Here is a 16,940-nt window from a genome sequence, read left to right on the forward strand (position 1 = left end):
GTACACACACTTTCCCTTGTACACACACTTTCCCCTGTACACACACTTTCCCCTGTACACACACTTTCCCCTGTACACACACTTTCCCTTGTACACACACTTTCCCTTGTACACACACTTTCCCTTGTACACACACATTCCCCTGTACACACACATTCCTCTGTACACACACTTTCCCTTGTACACACACTTTCCCCTGTACACACACATTCCACTGTACACACACTTTCCCCTGTACACACACTTTCCCCTGTACACACACATTCCCCTGTACACACACTTTCCCTTGTACACACACTTTCCCTTGTACGCACACTTTCCCCTGTACGCACACTTTCCCCTGTACACACACATTCCACTGTACACACACTTTCCCCTGTACACACACTTTCCACTGTACACACACTTTCCACTGTACACACACATTCCACTGTACACACACATTCCACTGTACACACACATTCCCCTGTACACACACTTTCCCCTGTACACACACTTTCCCCTGTACACACACTTTCCCCTGTACACACACATTCCCCTGTACACACACATTCCCCTGTACACACACACTTTCCCTTGTACACACACATTCCTCTGTACACACACTTTCCCTTGTACACACACTTTCCCTTGTACACACACTTTCCCTTGTACACACACATTCCCCTGTACACACACATTCCTCTGTACACACACTTTCCCTTGTACACACACTTTCCCTTGTACACACACTTTCCCCTGTACACACACATTCCACTGTACACACACATTCCACTGTACACACACTTTCCCTTGTACACACACTTTCCCCTGTACACACACATTCCACTGTACACACACTTTCCCCTGTACACACACTTTCCCTTGTACACACACTTTCCCTTGTACACACACTTTCCCCTGTACACACACATTCCACTGTACACACACTTTCCCCTGTACACACACTTTCCCTTGTACACACACTTTCCCTTGTACACACACTTTCCCTTGTACACACACATTCCCCTGTACACACACATTCCTCTGTACACACACTTTCCCTTGTACACACACTTTCCCCTGTACACACACTTTCCCCTGTACACACACATTCCACTGTACACACACTTTCCCCTGTACACACACATTCCCCTGTACACACACTTTCCCTTGTACACACACTTTCCCTTGTACACACACTTTCCCCTGTACACACACTTTCCCCTGTACACACACTTTCCCCTGTACACACACATTCCACTGTACACACACTTTCCCCTGTACACACACATTCCACTGTACACACACATTCTGCTGTACACACACATTCCCCTGTACACACACATTCCCCTGTACACACACTTTCCCTTGTACACACACATTCCCCTGTATTCGATGAAGAAGTCTGCTGAATTTTACTACATACAAACACGTGCATATGTACTGAAAAGTTATTCACTACTCATTGTTTAGGTATTAATCATTGAGTTCAGATCAGAACTCATGACGACTCTCATTTCACTCAGGACCCAGACACTAGGCTACTACTACTCATATTCATCAGTGACATTAACTTGACATTTATGCATCTTCTATCTGACATCATCTATACAAGGAATCATAAACCTCCCACTCTAAAAGAACATACAAATGATAAACAAAACCCACACAACGTGATAACTGACAAGTTATTAAAAGTAATGTTGAGATGCGCATTACACAGAGACCTCTTACATCTGCTAAGGTTGCTAAGAAATACTGTATCTAACCTCTAGCATAAATACTTGTGCCATTTAAAATCTAATAACCAGAAATATACTAACCCACATATGCTTACATTTCAAGACAACTCCTTATTTCAAAAACTACTCAACTCCATTCTATGCAATTACAAAGCAATTACTAAATTGCTATGGGTGTGTAATACAAAACGTTATCTACCTTCAAATTAAAGGATTGCCATATCACAAAATGTACTAATCTAATTGACTAGTAGCTATACAAATGTATGATCTTAATTTGACCAGTAATGTTACAGCAAAAGAATCCGGCAGCAACAGGATTTGAATGTTTACACTCTTAGAAAAAAAGGTGCTATTTACAACTTAAAAGGGTTCTTCAGCTGTCCCCATAGGAGAACCCTTTGAAGAACCTTGTTTTGGTTCCAGGTAGAACCCTTTTGAGTTCCATGTAAAACCCTTTCCAAATAGGATTCTACATGGAATCAAAAAGGGTTCTCCTATGGGGACAGCCAAAGAACCCTTTAGTTCATAAAGTTGCTGGATCGATGGTTAGGCTATAGGCTGGCAAAAATGAGGCTACATGAAAAACGCAATATTGTTAATAGAACTTTGTTATAGTGCCGGGTTTTCAGTGAATTTATGTAAATAATGAAGTTCATCTGTAGGAAATTCCCAGCAACAAAGGAGTGATCAAATTAAGATCTTACATTGTTCTTGGCAAGCAGATTTCATGGAGGCCTCCTTTTTCTGCCCAGTAACAGAATGTTGAGTAATTTCAGACATAGCCTCCCACACTCACCTACCCACGCTGCACTGCTCTTGGTGTGCACCCTGGTCATAATACCAAAACTACCAGCACTTCACAGACGCCCACCACACAACAGACGCTCCATTTACAGTAAATAGGTGCAGTATAAGCGGAACCAGAATGAGGGTGGGGGATTCTCTTACCCATAGAGACCCATATATCACAGAAAACACCTCAGCCAAGAATCCTTCCCGCTTCAACTAAAAGCTTAACCATCTGATTTGGGTTATAAAGTGTGACTCTATCGTTATACACTTTCTTGCACTAAACTAAAGTTTTCCATTAGAAATTATATGTGTACTATACATTATGGGGGATTTTATTATACTATGCCTTAAAGAAAACCTTGAGTTAATCAATCTAGCAAACAACCAATGAGGTGCATTTGTTTAAAGGCCCAGTGCAGTCAAAAACAGTCTGGCTTTAATTCCAGTTTGTGCAGACATCACCAGGTGGTAAATTAGTTAATAGACCAATAACAAAGAGAGTTCCAAAGCTCTCTGCCAATTAAAGCCAGTTTTTAGGTTTCCCCTCACCACTCACTCCCACAGTCCTAGAAAAATTATTGCTTGAGAAATGTATCTTGCTAAGAAGCAATTTGTGTTTATTTTGTACCTTTTTGATTGAAAACAATCACAGTAAAATACCCACTGGGCACAAACTGGTTAAATCAATATTGTTTAATTTGTCAACGTATTGTGATATGGAATCTACGTGGAAAATACATTGGATTTGAAGAAAGTCCACAGAATTACCACAGAATCAAGTAATCATTGTAACCAATTTTCAACATAGACAAACCTTGTATAAAATATGTTGAATTTTCACATTTGAAACAACGTCAGATCTTCAATGTTATATGCACTATCAAAAGAAAAAAAGATTATAGGCTGGGCAGCACCTCCTACAGCTATTTGGTCTCCCATCCAGGGTTTTAACCAAGCCCAGCTCTGCTTAGCTTTTATATTTGTCACTGACTACTACCAATGTGATATTGTGAGAATGACTGTTGAGAATCCCCCACTTAAAAATTCAATAGATTCACTGTTGCTATCAAAGTAATTTCAAAGGTTAGGTTTAACAGAGCAAATGAAATGTAAATATACTTTATAAGTCATATATCATCAATAATGCCGTTTAGGGATATATAGCATTAACAAAGTCATCAACAGCTATTGTTTCAATTCAACCCAGGGTTCAACTAAAAATAGACTAAGTTTAACTACACTAGATTTAGTCCTATTATTTAGCTTAGCTTTTTGGTTGAGATGGAGGCGAGAATCCAACATATCAATTATTAATTTGTAGACAAACCGGATATTGAATTGTGTTTGGTTGTCAATGCAACCAAATATCAACATTTGAAGGAGATCTTCTGTTTGAATAGTTCCATCTGTGCCACTGACTTAGTCTGGCTTTAATTACAGTTCGTCTACAAATTAATAATTCATATGTTGGATTCACATCTCCATCTCAACCAAAAATACAAGTTAAAGCTTGATTTGATTTAGTCCTATTCTGTATTACTGTATAACAAACATATTATTGAATTGTGTTAGGTTGACAACACAGCATTTAAAGGATATCTAATGCTTGGATAGTTTCATCTGAGCCACTGGCTTAATCCTATTCTTAATTTTGAATCTTGCTTGAGATGGAGACGTGAATCCAACATATCAATTATTCATTTGTAGACAAACTGTAATTACAGCCAGACTAAGTCAGTGGCACAAAAGACACATCTTCTTTAAATTTTGATATTTGGTTGCGTTGACAACTGAACACAACTAAATTACACTTTTGCAATACAGTAAATAGCCTATTAACTTGTTGACAAGTTAAGAAATGATGTGTTGGATTCACATCTCCAACTAATCCAAAAATACAAGTTAAAGAATAGGATTAAGCCAGTGGCTCAGATGAAACTATCCAAGCATTAGATATCCTTTAAATGCTGCATTGTCAACCTAACACAATTCAATAATATGTTTGTTTAACAGTGAATAGCCTAAAGTTAAGTCTATCTTACAAACTAATGTAACAGTAATTATTCAACGTTAAAATGTGTAACACTTCCACGGCCACATTTTGAGGTTAGCCTCCTGTAACTATAAAAGTCTTCTTATGTAATCATGTTCAAGATAGCATGCAAAGGTCGCAGGTCTGTGGAGAGCTTCACAATTGCTCTAATAATCTGCTCAGAATCTCAAACGGCACTGATCACTTACACCATGTACTTTAACGTAATCTCAACAGCACTCCAGGTCATTTGGTTTTGCTATTAGATGAAGTACAGTGATAACACATTAAGTTGTTTAATTAATACAGAATATCTGACATTGTATTGTGACTTAAACTGCTTTTAGATGGAACTCAACAAACTTCCGTCTGTCTTTTTGAGTGGGTGAATAAAGGTTGAAATCTCATTGATCGACGTCGCAATCAAATATCAGACAAATCTCCACGTTGAAATTACGTGGTGTGCCCAGTGGGTACTTAATTGTTACCCAGAATGATTTGATATTGAGATAAAAACGTCTGCATTGGACCTTTAAAGACCGTGCATGGTTCACGTGTTCTTGATTATACAACAAAACTGACTGAGTAGAAGAGGAACCATATCTTGGTCATGGACACATTTAGGTGATCATGTCATGTGTTAAATAAAATGGATTCCACTTCTGCTTTCAATATGCCTATTACTGATTCATTGGGCATGTTCAGAACAGGATGGTGACTACAGCCTAACAAGAAGCGCAACAGTATATAGAAATGAAACTACATGAAACTATGTTCCAAACTCTTTCATTGTAGAGACTTTTTAAAAAGTAGGCTACTGTACATGTGAAACATGCCAGGAGACAACAGTCCTCAATTCAAAGTCAGCTCCGATCAATACATTATGCCATGTTGGTCCAGTAAGTCTGTAAGTTATTGTAAGTCTTCCAAATGCATACAATTTGTGGTTCAGTTTGGCAGGCAGCATACATTACAACTCACACATTAGCTCAATCATTTGAAATGGTAATACGCCTATGGACATCCATCAGATTTCTATATAATTTAACCTAGCCAATGTCCATGAGTGATCCGTTTCGATTTCTCATCAGGTCTCAATGTTTCCACAAAGTTGCATGGCTTTACGCCCTGTGATAGTAGGAACAACATCAGACACTAAAGACATTGACAACACAAACGACACTCGAACATGGATGACCCAGCATATGCTTACCATTCACTCACTCCTGGTCCTCTTCAGAACCCAAACCCTCTGAACACAAAGAACAACAGACAGACCCCATCCATCAGAAATTGGCCAGTTTCATCACACTGAGTGAAACCCTTTTCCTGCCCACACATAGCTGAATGCCCCAGTCACACAGCACCCCCAACCAGGTGCACCACAGATATCCAGATACGTTAGAGAGAGCAAAAACAGAGTGAGCAGCTAGCAGAACAGATTCGCTCATGCCTTAGCTGAGTCACCAAAACCCCCACTTCCCATCTCTGCATGCTTGTCATAACTCCCCTAATGATTGGTCAAGTTCTCAGGATCCCACACTGAACCCCGGGAAGGTTGGGTGTGGGAGTGTGTGTTCCCAACCTGAGGGGGTTGGATGTGATATGAAATTGACCTCTGAATTGGACATCTGTGTGTGTGTGTGTGTGTGTGTGTGTGTGTGTGTGTGTGTGTGTGTGTGTGTGTGTGTGTGTGCGTGCGTGTGCGTGTGCGTGCGTATACTGCCTCCGTCATAGTGATAACCTCATACTAGTGTCTCATGATAGTAGAGTACAAGAGGAGATTGACTCTTTGGACATTATTCATCAGTATCACAGATCATTGATGATCTGGTTATGTTATACATCAGTATCACAGACTACTGACACTCTGGTCATGTTATACATCAGTATCACAGACTACTGACTCTCTGGTCATGTTATACATCAGTATCACAGACTACTGACACTCTGGTCATGTTATACATCAGTATCCCAGACTACTGACACTCTGGTCATGTTATACATCAGTATCCCAGACTACTGACACTCTGGTCATGTTATACATCAGTATCCCAGACTACTGACACTCTGGTCATGTTATACATCCGTATCACCAGTATCCCAGGCCAGTGCGGCTGATCAACCCTCCAGGCTCTCCTCCAGAGAGCTCCATGGGAACTGAGGAGCTCCTTTGTAAACAGACACTTCCTCTGCTGCAGTTCCCACGCTGGTGGACGTCCCATTCCACACACACAGGCTACAGTATATTAGTACATACAGGACAGAACCCTGCCACGGCTTGTTTTAAATCAGACCCCCCCCCCCCCTTTTGTCCTGAGAACAGCCTCAATTTATCTGGGTAAAGACTCTACAAGATGTCGAAAGCATTCCACAGGGCTGCTGGCCCATGTTGACTCCAATGCTTCCCACAGTTGTGTCAAGTTGGCTGGATGTCCTTTGGGTGGTGGACTATTTTTGAAACACGTGGGAAACTGTTGAGTGTGAAAAACCCAGCAGCTTTGCAGTTCTTGCCACAAACCGGTGCGCCTGGCACCTACTACCATACCCCGTTCAAAGGCACTTAAATCTTTTGTCTTGCCCATTTACCCTCTGAATGGCACACATACACAATCCATGTCTCAAGGCTTAAAAATCCTTCTTTAACCTGTCTCCTCCCCTTCATCTACACTGATTGAAGTAGATTTAAAAAAGGTATCATAACTTTCACCCTGTCAGTCTATGTCATGGAAAGAGCAGGCGTTCATAATGTTGTGTACACTCAGTGTATATGTACAAAGAAGTATATTTTACACATCAAATGGAAACTGTAGAGACATTATGACTGAGAAATGCTTGCTCAGTGTTGCTGCGTGTAGGAGGATAGGGGGGTCTGGCTGTTTCCACTCAAGTCAATGTGAACTTTTTAAAATGCTGACTTCTAATTCAACAGAAAGGGTTGTGATCTGATTACTGTTGTTGCACTATTCACCTTACACCAGAAATGATTCTAGAAGGGAAGACAACTCATAAAAACATACCTGGCGTTCTACCACTAGCAGATATAAGGTGGACATTTTGAGTGCATGATTTTAGTCCCTAACCAATACCCATGCCTATAAGACAAAGATATCCAGAATGTCACTCTACACAGTCATCTCACCACAGAATCTAACTGTTGACTCATATCCCTGTTGTTTCTGGTCTCTACAGATATGTGCATGGTGAATCTTGTGTTTCAATAGATATTGCTCTGTCATGGATGAGCTTATACTATATGTAAAGTCACATATGATCTTAATTTGACCAGTTTCTCACAGACGAAAAATACACCTGCAGCAACAGGAAAATGTGAAATATAGTGTGGATTATAATTCATGGACATTTGTTTATGTGCAAATCAAGTCTGAAATTGTAAAGTGGAAATGACAAACTTTAGAAGCCTTTTTCAACCTTGAATACACTATAAGTTTGCATTTTCTTATGTGCAGGAATATATATAGACTGTACCAGTCAAACGTTTGGACACAGCTACTCATTCAAGGGTTTTTCTTTATTTTTACTATTTTCTACATTGTAGAATAATAGTGAAGACATAAAAACTATGAAATAACACATATGGAATCATGTAGTAACCAAAAAAGTGTTAAACAAATCCAAATATATTTTAGATTCTTCAAAGTAGCCACCCTTTGCCTTGATGACAGCTTTGCATACTCTTGGCATTCTCTCAACCAGCTTCACCTGGAATGCTTTTCCAACAGTCTTGAAGGAGTTCACACATATGCTGAGCACTTGTTGGCTGCTTTTCCTTCACTCTGCGGTCCAACTCATCCCAAACCATCTCAGTTGGGTTGAGGTCGGGTGATTGTGGAGGCCAGGTCATCTGATGCAGCACTCCATCACTCTCCTTCTTGGTCAAATAGCCCTTACACAGCCTGGAGGTGTGTTGGGTCATTGTCCTGTTGAAAAACAAATGATAGTCCCACTAAGCGCAAACCAGATGGGATGGCGTATCGCTGCAGAATGCTGTGGTTGCCATGCTGGTTAAGTGTGCCTTGAATTCTAAATAAATCACAGATAGTGTCACCAGCAAAGCACCCCCACACCATCACACCTCCTCCTCAATGCTTCACGGTGGGAACCACACATGCAGAGATTATCTGTTCACCTACTCCGCGTCTCACAAAGACACGGCGGGTGGAACCAAAAACCTCCAATTTGGACTCATCAGACCAAAGGACAGATTTCTACCGGTCTAATGTCCATTGCTCGTGTTTCTTGGCCCAAGCAAGTCTCGTCTTCTTATTGGTGTCCTTTAGTAATGGTTTCTTTGCAGCAATTCAACCATGAATGCCTGATTCACACAGTCTCCTCTGAACAGCTGATGTTGACGTGTCTGTGAAGCATTCATTTGGGCTGCAATTTCTGAGGCCTGTAACTCTAATGAACTTATCCTCTGCAGCAGAGGTAACTCTGGGTCTTCCTTTCCTGTGGCGGTCCTCATGAGAGCAAGTTTCATCATAGCTCTTGATGGTTTTTGCGACTGGACTTGAAGAAACTTTCAAAGTTCTTGAAATGTTCCGGATTGACTGAACTTAATGTCTTAAAGTAATGATGGACTGTAATTTCTCTTTGTTTATTTGAGCTGTTCTTGCCATAATATGGACTTGGTATTTTACCAAATAAGGCTATCTTCTGTATACCACCCATACCTTGTCACAACACAACTGATTGGCTCAAACACATTCATTAGAGAAATTCCACAAATGTACTTTTAACAATGCACACCTGTTAATTGAAATGCATTCCAGGTGACTACCTCATGAAATTGGTTGAGAGGATGCCAAGAGTGTGCAAAGCTGTCATCAAGGCTAAGGGTGGCTACTTTGAAGAATCTAAAGTCTAAAATGTACTTTCTTTTTTTAACACTATTTTGGTTACCAAATGATTCCATATGTGTTATTTCATAGTTGTTATGTCTTCACTATTATTCTACAATATTGAAAATAGTAAAAATAAAGAAAAACCCTTGAATAAGTTGGTGTGTCCAAACTTTTGACTGGTACCGTATACAGTGGGGAGAACAAGTATTTGAGACACTGCCGATTTTGCAGGTGTTCCTACTTACAAAGCATGTAGAGGTCTGTCATTTTTAACATAGGTACACTTCAACTGTGAGAGACGGAATCTAAAACAAAAATCCAGAAAAGCACATTGTATGATTTTTAAGTAATTCATTTGCATTTTATTGCATGACATAAGTATTTGATACATCAGAAAAGCAGAACTTAATATTTGGTACAGAAACCTTTGTTTGCAATTACAGAGATCATACGTTTCCTGTAGTTCTTGACCAGGTTTGCACACACTGCAGCAGGGATTTTGGCCCACTCCTCCATACAGACCTTCTCCAGATCCTTCAGGTTTCGGGGCTGTCGCTGGGCAATATGGACTTTCAGCTCCCTCCAAAGATTTTCTATTGGGTTCAGGTCTGGAGACTGGCTAGGCCACTCCAGGACCTTGAGATGCTTCTTACGGAGCCACTCCTTAGTTGCTCCTTAGTTGCCCTGGCTGTGTGTTTCGGGTCGTTGTCATGCTGGAAGACCCAGCCACGACCCATCTTCAATGCTCTTACTGAGGGAAGGAGGTTGTTGGCCAAGATCTCGCGATACATGGCCCCATCCATCCTCCCCTCAATACGGTGCAGTCGTCCTGTCCCCTTTGCAGAAAAGCATCCCCAAAGAATGATGTTTCCACCTCCATGCTTCACGGTTGGGATGGTGTTCTTGGGGTTGTACTCATCCTTCTTCTTCCTCCAAACACGGCGAGTGGAGTTTAGACCAAAAAGCTAAAAAAAATCTCATCAGACCACTTGACCTTCTCCCATTCCTCCTCTGGATCATCCAGATGGTCATTGGCAAACTTCAGACGGGCCTGGACATGCGCTGGCTTGAGCAGGGGGACCTTGCGTGCGCTGCAGGATTTTAATCCATGACGGCGTAATGTGTTACTAATGGTTTTCTTTGAGACTGTGGTCCCAGCTCTCTTCAGGTCAATGACCAGGTCCTGCCGTGTAGTTCTGGGCTGATCCCTCACCTTCCTCATGATCATTGATGCCCCACGAGGTGAGATCTTGCATGGAGCCCCAGACCGAGGGTGATTGACCGTCATCTTGAACTTCTTCCATTTTCTAACAATTGCGCCAACAGTTGTTGCCTTCTCACCAAGCTGCTTGCCTATTGTCCTGTAGCCCATCCCAGCCTTGTGCAGGTCTACAATTTTATCCCTGATGTCCTTACACAGCTCTCTGGTCTTGGCCATTGTGGAGAGGTTGGAGTCTGTTTGATTGAGTGTGTGGACAGGTGTCTTTTATACAGGTACGAGTTCAAACAGGTGCAGTTAATACAGGTAATGAGTGGAGAACAGGAGGGCTTCTTAAAGAAAAACGAACAGGTCTGTGAGAGCCGGAATTCTTACTGGTTGGTAGGTGATCAAATACTTATGTCATGCAATAAAATGCAAATTAATTACTTAAAAATCATACAATGTGATTTTCTGGATTTTTGTTTTAGATTCCGTCTCTCACAGTTGAAGTGTACCTATGATACAAATTACAGACCTCTACATGCTTTGTAAGTAGGAAAACCTGCAAAATCGGCAGTGTATCAAATACTTGTTCTCCCCACTGTATATATTTTTTTAAACTGTCAAATTACACAGGCATGCTATTTGTAAGAGGCTCCTTTTGATGAAGTAAAAACTCATTTTTTGTGGCTTGAGAAGGAGCTATTTCTGTACTTCTGTAAATGTGCTTGTCGTCTGGTACACAGGAAGGGCCTTTTGCAACTGAGATGAGTCAATCCTAGATGAGTCGGTCATGTTGCTACGGAAGCAGATATATTTCCAGATATACTCTGTCACACACCCACACAGCCAATGAGCCATTCCATCACGGGAAACAGAAAGCGCTGGAATTACAGGAAGACTTTGATGTGAGAGTGGCAACTTTGAATGAATGGTCCTCGGATCTGCATTTGATATGTATCTACATAAAATGTAGAGACATCAAATGCATAAAATGTAGAGACATCAAATGCAGAGCCGAGGACCGTTCTACAGCCCTGCAGGAGTTGTGGGTTAAGTTGTGAGTCAGGAAAGGAACTGAGTCAAGATTAGTACTATTCTAGTCTAAACAGAGTTGGTTTTCAGCCAGGTCACAGACTGATTCTTCATTGTGTGCTTAATTATTCAATGTCTGACATGTGGGGGAGAGTCTGCATGCATTACATTTCCCCTCCAACCATAACTTCACAGTCCAGACATAAAAAACACTACTGTACTATTTGGGTGATGCAGTGTGTCTGACCTCCAACGATGAGAGTTGTTCATAACACGGTGCTAGTGTCATCCTAGCACATACCCCCCCTCCCCCCACGGTTATTGTGCTAGCCCTAAAGTCGACATCCCTCCCTGAGCTAGAAAAATTTGAGGGTCTTCTCCACTATACCTCTCAGAGATTTTTTTCTCTCAAGAATATAGTTTCCCCAAAGGCAGTTTTTCATTTTAACATGAAGAGGTTAAAGTTAGTAATTATTTTATGAGTAGAATGGAACGGTCGGGAGGAAAAGCTTCGTTTCCAAAAGTTCCAACTGGTCAAAATCATTCGTTTTTGAGACGGGGTGTCACCAAAGCTGTGTTGTATTCATTAAGTATATTGTAGCTAATTTTCAGATGCATTCTTTTTACATTAAAAAAACAGATAATTATGACAATAACTGTGGTCAATTGTATGACAATTAATTGTTACCCAAAATGCCATAATGGTTACAGCCCTAGTCGACCATGTGTCTACATTAGTCTCCCCTAACACATTTTACATCACTATAGTCTGTAGCTTAAAGTAAAACTACGCACCTGCCAACAGCATTACTGGCCAAAAAGAATTATATGCCTAATATGTGTTAGGTCGATCCGTTTCACACAGTAAGAGAGAACTGAAATCCCTCAGGTGCATACTGAATACACACACACACACAATGTCCTTGTCAGGACAATTATGCCAGCGTAGGCCAACAGCTGTGTCTCTGTCCTCATTATAATAATCGACATTGTGAAACACTTTCTCACTGCTCATCCCTTCCTTCCCCACTGCTGAGAAAATGCCTGTCAATACTTCTACCTGACACAAAACAAGTCAACATCCTCTAATCCCAGAGGGGACAGAGAGAATAGAGCAGCTCACTAGCCCTACTCATCACAGTCTGCCCGGCAGGGAGGCAGGAAGCATTCAGACAGACAAGGATGTTGGGTGTGACTTCATGGCACACTTCCCATATTCCCCTGAATGAGAACCAGCCAACATCTGAGGATGACCTTTGACCTGAACCAAAGAAACCCTTCTGAACATACTGTAGTGTTTTTACCATGTTGATACTGGTATACCAGTTACTAGATTTGCAACACAATGTCACAGGTCTCAGTACAATAAAATGTTATCAAGGTAGTTACATTTTCATCTAGACTTGTATCGACAGTTTTGAGAAAGGACTAAAGTATCAATTTACCTTTTAGCTAGCAACCGAGAAAAGGTTTGTGTTAGTGGGAACAACAACGTGTGTCATTATCCATTTTTATTTGACCATAGTGAGGTGCTCTCACATCACTATTGGAAAACCTCTTCCATGGTTTTTGTGAAAACAGTGCCACCTTGAGACAGAGACATAACCCTACAAAATTGTGGAAAGGAAAAGCTAACGTCTCTCAAAATGTTCACTAGATGGCACTAAAACCTAATGTAGCTGATATCGCATCACCAGGTGGATATGAGCTCTTCACAGCTTTATAGAGCTGAATACATTTTCATTCAAATAGATTTCAGTACATTCCCGAAGTATGATTTTAAGTATTTCAATCTGCTATCACTTCATCAACTTTTCTGAATACCTATTGGACAATCCCTCTTTTATTGCTCTTCTCCATAACTGTAGACACATTAAACGCAGTACACTCAACATTAGCTTTATTCAAGTTGTGAATATTACAATCGCTATTGCACCACCAGTCTTGATACCAGTTTGGAGCACAATACTAAAACAAAACGAGTTCAGACTCCAACTGCCATTTCAACACTACACATGTTGTTTTAATGAATGCAAGTGTCAAGGCCACCACTTCCTCTTCTCTTCTGCCGTACAATGTCAGGTTCTTACTGGAAACCAGTCCCTCTGAATAAAAACAGACTGGGATGCCATTGTAAACTGATTTACCATTACAAAACTAGGTTTTAGTTGCAAGCCTTCACTGTTAACCATATACACTGAATGCACAAAACATTAGGGACGCCTTCCTAATTCTGAGTTGAACCTCTTTTGCCCTCCGAACAGCCTCAATTCGTCGGGGCATGGACTCTACAAGGTGTTGAAAGCATTTCGAAAACGTTCCACAGGGATGCTGGTCCGTGTTGACTCCAATGCTTCCCACAGTTGTGTCAAGTTGGCTGGATGTCCGTTGGGTGGTGGACCATTCTTGATACACACAGGAAACTGTTGAGTGTGAAAAACCCAGCAGCATTGCAGTTCACACTCAAACTGGTGAGCCTGGCACCTACTACCATACCTCGTTCAAAGGCACTTAAATATTTTGTATTGTCCATTCACCCTCAATGGCACACGTACACAATCCATGTCTCAATTGTCTCAGGGCTTAAACATCCTTCTTTAACCTGTCTCATCCCCTTCATCTACACTGATTGAAGTGGATTTAATAACTGACATCAATAAGGGATCATAGCTTTCACCTGGTCAGTCTGTCATGGAAAGAGCAGGTGTTCCTAATGTTTTGTACACGCAGTGTAGCACCACCAGTGCCAACCACCACCAACTCTCTCTGTTGAGTGTTTTCAGTATGCAGTGACCAGAGCTCCACAAGTACAGAAAGATAGACAGTCTTCTTGACCATGACCTCTATCCTGTGAAATTACTGTTCTATTCACAGCTTATCAGATGAATGTAGCGAGCTAACTGAGCCAGACTTAAACCACATGAATGGATATGAGAGAGAGAGAGGGAAGTCCCAGAGTACTAATTCTGAGACAGAAAATTGGTTCATTCAGGCTAGGGAAAATACAGAGTTTTGAGTTGTAGAGTAAATGTAACACTGAAGGGCTTAAGCCTCCTGGAAATGTTTTAACTAGTGGCAACCTGTCATCTCATGTCCAATCTGAGCAGAGTTGAATGGGATAGAGGGGGGTTTGCGTTCACCTCTTCCAGTCGTTTTATATCTGTGGTGAACCATATCTGTCCATCTACAGTAAACTTTTTTATATAGGATACAGTGGCAATGAACCATACCTGTCTGTCTACAGTAAACTTGGGATGTAGGGTAGTAAAACAAGTGCTGCATTCTAGATAGCTCACTCTATCTTCTTGTCACTCCGCAATGAAAGTATGTGACTCGGCACTGTAGTCTCACCACAAACCTTGGCCCCATATAAATGTAGTTAAAGAGCACGCATTATGTTCATATTTGGATGGAAGTATGAAATGTGCGTTACGTGCGCAATAAGGCAGTTCTCCAAATGGCGTTGTAAGATTTTCAACGGTTCAAAGACTACAGGATTTAGAAAAGTTTCACACTTAGTTTTTTTTTATACAAAAAGGAACAGGAAGCAAGCCTTCTATCTCACGCTGACACCGCATACTTCCCTTTATCTTTGTAAACCGTCCTTTACGCATGAGTGCTTTGTAGTCTCCATTTTTTTCAAATGTATCAGCCAGCTTCAAACTTGCTTCACTCCCCGAAATGTCAATTTCAGAGGGAAGTTATCGTTAAAATGTATCCATAAATATATGTACATAATTAATCTTTTTGCACCCATTTGCGCCCTTGTGTGTATTTATATTTCCATTAAAGTATTACTGTATGGCTTCCTCAAACTCTAATATGTCAAATATTCGTTATATCTTTTTTTTATGTCAAGTCACTAACTAAAACATATCAAATAGGTTATTTCGTATGTAATCACTACTTACCCATTATTATAAGTAGTGCAGGAGATTTCTGGTTTGCGCTAGCACAGGAACAAGTTGGTTGAATTATTAATTGTTGACCAAAAGTTATTTCGACGTTGGCAAAAGTCCTAAAACGGACCAAGCAGTGTCCCTAACTTATCTCAGTCCTGCCTCTTCATGTACAAGAACACTAGGCGTTTGCAGTTCTGCAGTCATTCATAGCTTTGGAGTTGAACTGTGACACTTTCTTTCGCAGTTGGTCACACCCATCTCACTCCACGAACTAACAACTTTTGACATTCAAATATCCAACTCATTCAAACAAAATTTCAATTACAAATATGTCTGTTTGTACACAGATGTAAGGATTATACATTTGTATGCACTAAGAGAACTTTAATCAATAAATATGTATTTAAAAACAGGAAATTGTTTCTCTTTCTGCATACATTAATTGTTTTAATGAAACTTTCAAAAAACAAACACATTAAGGATGAAGAAGCATTTTTTATTTGTTTGTTTTGTCTTATTTCAATGTACATACTGGTCTTGTTTCAATGTTGATTTAGGACGTGGGAACCTCCAGGACCAGAGGGTGTGTACCAGTATGACATTCATAGAATGCTTTATTGAGGAAACAGCCCGCTCCCTACAGCGCTTGCTCCCACAAGCTTATTAAAGGCATCGGCTTTGAAGGTCATAAACGGATGAATACTTCTACACCCACTCTATCTACAGATCCGGTTGACCATTGATCTGTAAAATATCATGAATGGATGTTTTGGAATGTGAAGTTTTGGATTCTGTACACATTTCCTGGATGTCCATAGAAGAACAAACCAAATGGCAGTGTCATGCTTCCTACAGAAAAAATTGAGTTATTACTGCCGCTTTGTGCCAGCTTGGGAACTGGTTGCTACCTCCCCAGAGAGCTTGCACAGTTATTCACTTCACTTCACTTGGCTGGTGACAGCAGATACACCATGTTCCAAAACACTATTCAATTATATTGTATATAAACGACCAGAGAATTAGTTAGTTAGCCACGTTAGAATTGCACCACTCCACCTTTCTAAGTTAACTTTGACAGTTCTCCTTCCTCGCAAAATCAAATACTTTTCTGTCACTGAACTTTTAATGTCACTGAACCACATGACAGCATTCCAGTGAATGTGGTATGTTTGCAATCCATCTGCCACATCTGTGTGTACCTTTCATGTCAGTTGGTCCTAAAGATGCCACAAAAAAGCTGTTAACTTAAATAGTTATTTTAGAGCCTGACAGTATACCATTGGGGACACAGATAAAGGCCTGTATAACCATTCATGGTCAAGTGGAGGACACAGAGCTATTTGGATATACAAGGCCAATAGAAGTCAACGGAGCTTGGTATGGGGT

At 40.7% G+C, this 16,940-nt stretch overlaps 1 long non-coding RNA gene across 1 annotated transcript in view; it reads right to left on the reverse strand.

Annotated features, from left to right (window-relative positions):
* LOC120017713 overlaps positions 1-6,021 on the reverse strand; it is a 74,574-nt gene extending 68,553 nt beyond the window's left edge. Inside the window, exon 1 of the long non-coding RNA XR_005472137.1 lies at positions 5,765-6,021. This is a non-coding gene — a long non-coding RNA (uncharacterized LOC120017713). The remainder of the gene's footprint in view (positions 1-5,764) is intronic.
* Between the last annotated feature and the right edge of the window lie 10,919 nt (positions 6,022-16,940).

Source organism: Salvelinus namaycush, chromosome 22 (assembly GCF_016432855.1).
Source record: "Salvelinus namaycush isolate Seneca chromosome 22, SaNama_1.0, whole genome shotgun sequence".
NCBI classification, from domain to species: domain Eukaryota; kingdom Metazoa; phylum Chordata; class Actinopteri; order Salmoniformes; family Salmonidae; genus Salvelinus; species Salvelinus namaycush.